We start from the raw sequence: 6,000 nt of genomic DNA on the forward strand, positions 1-6,000 counted from the left end.
GGGCGTCTCAGAAGAGGACAAAGCCTTGGAGAGGACAGAAGGGGTCCAGGGAAGGGACAGGGACCCAGGGGAAGCCCTGCCTGTGGCGGTTGCCCGTCTCTGTGGGCACCTTCCCTCCCTCCCTGGACCATCTCCCTTCTTGCCACATTCCAGCACTCCTGGCCTCTCCTCCCAATTCCTTTCCCTTAAAAAAAAAAAATGCAGTTTGTAAAAGTAAACACTAGGTTAGATTAAAACAAAAACTGGATATGAGAGGGAAAAAATAATCATAATGTCCCAGGAGTAACAATAGTGATTATAAAAAAAAAAAAAAAAAAAAAAACATGATCCAGGAGTGAAGCCAGCATCCAAGATGCAGCCTGTGAGGACCTTACACCTGATACAGATGAGCTTAAATGTGTGTCTGCTCTTTCCAGCAGCCAGAGAGGCAGACGCAATTGAGCGCATGAATCAGAGGATCCCTGGGGAGAAAAATCAACAAAAATGTTACCTTAATGAAAGAGCAAAAGTGGGTTTTTCTCCCAGTTCATGCTAAGTTTTGTATCTATCCATCTCTCTACCATCTGTCTGTCCATCTATCCATCCATTCATTCATCTGACTATCTGTCTGTCCATCCCTCTCACACTCTCTGTCACCCATTCACCCATCCATCTATCCATTCATCCATCTGCCCAATCCACCAATCCACCAATCCAACCATCATCCATTAAGATCTCTTGACTATCTATCCATCACATTTTCTATTTTCACAGAGAATGCAGGATCAGATTCAGTATACAGAAACCCCTACGCTTTCATTCTCTCACCTTGGAAACTTTCATATGAACAGACCTACGACCTGTTTCTGCAGAGGGCAGAAACTCTGGCTTGACCCTCCATCCATAAGAGTAATGACAGTTGCCTCAATTGTGAGGCTTTGGACCCAAACTCAAGACTTAAGGAAAGGAACCTGGACATGTTTAGAAGACGAGACTGGATGCAGACCTGCAGCCCTAAGTCACAGAGCTAAATCACAAGACTTCAAGATTGTTCAGAACTCACATGGCTCCGCTTCCAGGTGCTGGAATGTTGACTCCGTAGGGTGATTAGTTTGTGGTTATAGATCCTTAGACTTAAATGAAGCCAAACACATGGAATAATTGTCTTCACCACCACCCCCCACCCAGGAACTTACATCAGAAGATGAAAATGTTTGCAAAAATTCCACAAGTTAGATAGATATTTGAAAATGTGCTCTTTGACCCAGCCCTTCATTTCCTCCAACTACTAAACACAAGAAAGTTACAGGAAACCCGCCACATGGTTGCTCTGTGGGTGTTAATCTGTGTTTGCTATTCATTCATGTTAATCATTTTAATAATTGACTGCTGGTGTTCATCTCTCTTCTATCAGTCTTGACACTGGATTAAATCTGGAATATCCCCTCTCTACATTTTTAGTAGATATATCACTTGGATGAATCACAAGCTGGAATCAAGATTGCCGGGAGAAATATCAACAACCTCAGTTATGCAGATGGTATCATTCTAATGGCAGAAAGTGAAGAGGAACTCAAGAGCCTCTTAATGAAGGTGAAAGAGCAGAGTGAAAAAGTTGGCTTAAAATTCAACATTTAGAAAACTAAGTTCATGGCATCTGGTCTCATCACTTCATGGCAAATAGAAGGGGAAAAAGTTAAAGCAGTGACAGATTTTATTTTCTTGGGCTCCAAAATCACTGCAGATGATGACTGCAGCCATGAAATTAAAAGACATTTCCTCCTTGGAGGAAAACCTATGACAAACCTAGACAGCATATTAAAAAGCAAAGACATCACTTTGCCAACAAAGGTCCATATAGTTTTTCTAGGAGTCACGTACAGATGTGAGAGTTAGACCATGAATAAAGCTGTGTACCTGAAGAATTGATACTTTTGAACTGTGATACTGGAAAAGACTCTTGAGAGTCCCCTTGGACAGCAAAGAGATCAAACCAGTCAATACTAAAGGAAATCAACCCTGAATATTCATTGGAAGGACTGACGCTGAAATTCCAATATTTTGGTCACCTGATGCATAGAGCCAACTCATTGGAAAAGACCCTGATGCTGGAAAAGATTGAGGACAAAAGGAGAAGAGGTTTGCAGAGGAAGAGAGAGATAGGATCACCGACTCAATGGACATGAGTCTAAGCAAATTCTGGGAGATTGTGAAGAACCGGAAAGCTTGGCATGCTGCAGTCCACGGGGTTGCAAAGAGTCAGACATGACTTAGCAACCAAACAACAACAACAACATATTTAGTAAGAGGTATACAGTAAATAGAAATGATATTCTATCCTCTATCCAGTGCTAGAACCAATGTCATCCCATTTATTTATTTTTGCTTTTGTTGCTTTTGCTTTGGGTGTCATATTCAAGAAATCACCTCCAAGTAAGTAGCAGAAGAGTTTTGTTGTTATAGGTGATCCAGTGGTGCTAGTGGTAAAGAATCTGTGTGCCAACGCTGGAGGTGTAAGAGACACGGATTCAATCCCTGGGCCAGGAAGATCCCCCGGAGGAGGGCATGGCAGCCTACTCCAGTATTCTTGACTGGAGAATCCCATAGACAGAGGAGACTGGCGGGCCACAGTCCATGGGGTCACAATGAATCAGACACAACTGAGTGACTTAGCACCGTAGCACAGGTTATCACACAATATTCATACAAATTTGACAAATTCATCATTCCTAATCAAATGGAGTCACTTTTTGCCCAGCTAGTTCAGTGAACCAAATTGCAAAGTCTTGCCCTAGACTTTTGATCTCTTTGTTTTGTTTTGACAGCTCTCACTACTTGAATACCAGGCTTTCTGAGCCATGATCTGATCTGTAAAATCCCTTCATGGGACATTAATCTCCCAGAACTCCATCACAGCTGCTCACAGGCTGCCTCGCCTGGTTTTAGTCAAGTTAACCCTGGTTTCCAAGTAAAGCCAGTGCCTCTTGCTGCCCAGAGATGCTCCTCCCGGTGATCAGCTGAGTGCTGACCCATGATCCATTTTATGACCCACCTTGGAGAGAACAATTTTAAAGAAAAAAGGTTGCCTACCCTGCTATCACTGTCAATATAACCTGGTGACTTTGCTTTAGAATTGCTTTGCAGTGTGTTTAAATATTGAATGAGCCTTTAATTCATCACCTAAATTATATTTGTGACCTGTATTTCCACGCAGAAATCCTGCTGTCCCCCTGAGGCCTTGTTTACTTATTTCTTTGAATTTTATTTATTTACGGCTGTGCTGGATCTTTCTTGCTGCACGTGGGCTCTCTCTAATTGCGGCAAGCAGGGGCGACCCTCTGCTTGTGCTGCGTGGGCTCTCATTGCAGGGCTCCCCTTAGTGCAGAGCAGACTCTAGGCATGCAGGCTGCAGTAGTTGCAGTATGCGGGCTTAGTTGCTCCAAGGCACGTGGAATCTTCCTAGACCAGGCATCTGACCCATGTCCCCTGCACTGGCAGGCGGATTCTTAACCACTGGACGGACCACCGGCAAAGTCTGCGCCTTGTTGACTTTAGATTGGAGGCAGAGACCCTGTAGTGTTACCTCTTACTGACTCTCAGATCTGCAGGCTGGTTCCAGCTTCACCATCACCCCTCCCAAGACCCCCAGAGCCATAGCTATGGTATGCACCCTCCATCTGTGTCTGTGATGGAGAGGGGGCGGGGGAGCGGGAGACATTAAGGGGAGAAGGAGAGGAAACCAGAGACACAGAGTCACTCCAGATTAGGCAGGACCCCACAGTGAAGGGGAAGAAATCCAGGAGACACTGGAGTCCTGACAGCTGAGGGAAGAAAGGTTTTCAAGGAGGTCCAGGGTACTAAAAGCCCCAGCGGTTTAGGGAAGATGGTAGCAGAGTCAGGGCCGTGGAACTTGGCAACAGAGAGGGCATCGGTGATCTGGGGAGAAACGCAAAAGCAGTGGGTGCAAAGCCTGGTTAGAGCAGCTCCGTTACAGCCAACAGAAGTGGGGCTTCACCGGGACAGAGCGGAGAAGTGAGGTGGCTGCAAAGTTCGTGGAATTTTTTTTTTTTAATTGATGATGTTGCTTTTGTTTTAGGACATGCGTGCTCAGGAAGTCGCTTCAGTCATGTCCGACTCTTTGTGACCGTACGGACTGTAGCCCACCAGGTTCCACTATCCGTGGTATTCCCCAGGCAAGAGTCCTGGAGTGGGTTGCCATGCCCTCCTCCAGGGGATCTTTCTGACTCAGGAATCAGACCCACATCTCTAACATCTCCTGCATTGACAAGTGGGTTCTTTACCACTAGCACTGCCTGGGAAGCCCTTGTTTTAGGATAGGAAATAGTAAAGCTTATGTTGCTGAGAAAATGGTGTAGAAGAAATGACTAATGACACAGAAAGTGAAAAGTGAAGTTGCTCAGTTGTGTCTGACTCTTTGTGACCCCATGGACTATAGCCCACCAGGCTTCTCCATCCATGGAATTTCCTAGGCAAGAGTACTGGAGTGGGTTGCCATTTCCTTCTCCAATGGCACAGAAGAGAGAGAGATGTGTAGGATCAAAGTCCTTAGAAGGAAGAGAGGAGAGGAGTCAGAACACAGGTGGCCAGCTCTCCATCTAGTGGGAGCAGGGCACCACTGTCAGCTGAGGGGAGACAGGGAAAGAGGTGCAAAGATCTACAGGTGGGCAGCCGGGCAGATGGATATGGCAGTGGAGGGTGGCAGGGCGCCAGGACGGCCTCTATCTCAGATGTCAGCTCTGGAGTCTGCAGCTATGCTCAGTCACTCAATCATGTCTGACTGTCTGTGACCCTGTGGACTGTAGTCCTCTGGGCTCCTCTGTTCATGGGATTCTCCAGGCAAGAATCCCGGAGCGGGTTGCATCTGTATGGGGTTGGCTGTTCACACATTCTGTGGTTCTGAGCCAGAAGCTTCACCATACATTGAATTCAAAGCAGGAGGTGATTCCTATCACTGAGCTTTCTGCTGTCCTCACTCACTGGATGGTTCCAGAGTGAGATCTTGTCTGCATCTCACACGGCCTTTCCCGTCTCGGCTCGTGACATGGCAGGAATCTAGCAATTCAGCACTTGAGAAAGTCAAAGGCTTTGCAGAGGCTTTTGTGCTCCAGTCTGATCCCCTCATTGCACAGAGCAGGAAGCCAGAAGAGTGAGCCCAGACTACCCAGCTGGAATTTAAAGGGGATGGATATGAATTCCTGTACATCCTCAAGTTTAAAAAAGAAAAAAAATTCCCCAAACGTTTGAAATTAGAGGAAATCTGACAGCTACTGTTGTCCATGTGGGGGTTGATCTATTGGGATGTTCCAGTAAATGAAAACACCAGGGACCACTGGCCTCCGCCCCGCATCAGAGTAAATTCTCCCACTGAATCATCCAGAACAGAAACATCTTCAGTAGCACCCAGTACAAGTCATGAGAGTCAGCCACCATCTGTATCTTGCAGAAATTCCTGTGGTCACTCACACCAGTGGCTTGAGATGAAAAATTGGCCCCAAGAATCCAGCTGACCTGCAGCCTCTGGGTGAGGTCACACCAACAGTCCCTCACTGGGAGAGACTCCCTCTGGGCCATCTACATCTGTGCTCTTAAACTGGCTGAGACTGACTTCAGCAACAAAATCTAGGCCATTCAAGGACTGTTTTCCCAACTTACTTTTTTTCTCCTTCTTTAAAAAAAAAAAAAAAGAATTTTTTCTCTTTCTTTTTAAAAAACAAACTTTTTGTTTTGTTTGGGAGTATCAGTTCAGTTCAGTTCAGTCGCTCAGTCATGTCCAACTCTTTGCGACCCCATAAATCGCAGCACGCCAGGCCTCCCTGTCCATCACCAACTCCCGGAGTTCACTCAGACTCACGTCCATCGAGTCCGTGATGCCATCCAGCCATCTCATCCTCGGTCGTCCCCTTCTCCTCCTGCCCCCAATCCCTCCCAGCATCAGAGTCTTTTCCAATGAGTCAACTCTTCGCATGAGGTGGCCAAAGTACTGGAGTTTCAGCTTCAGCA

This window comes from Oryx dammah, unplaced genomic scaffold, assembly GCF_014754425.2.
Source record: "Oryx dammah isolate SB20612 unplaced genomic scaffold, SCBI_Odam_1.1 HiC_scaffold_28, whole genome shotgun sequence".
Taxonomy (NCBI): Eukaryota; Metazoa; Chordata; class Mammalia; order Artiodactyla; family Bovidae; genus Oryx; species Oryx dammah.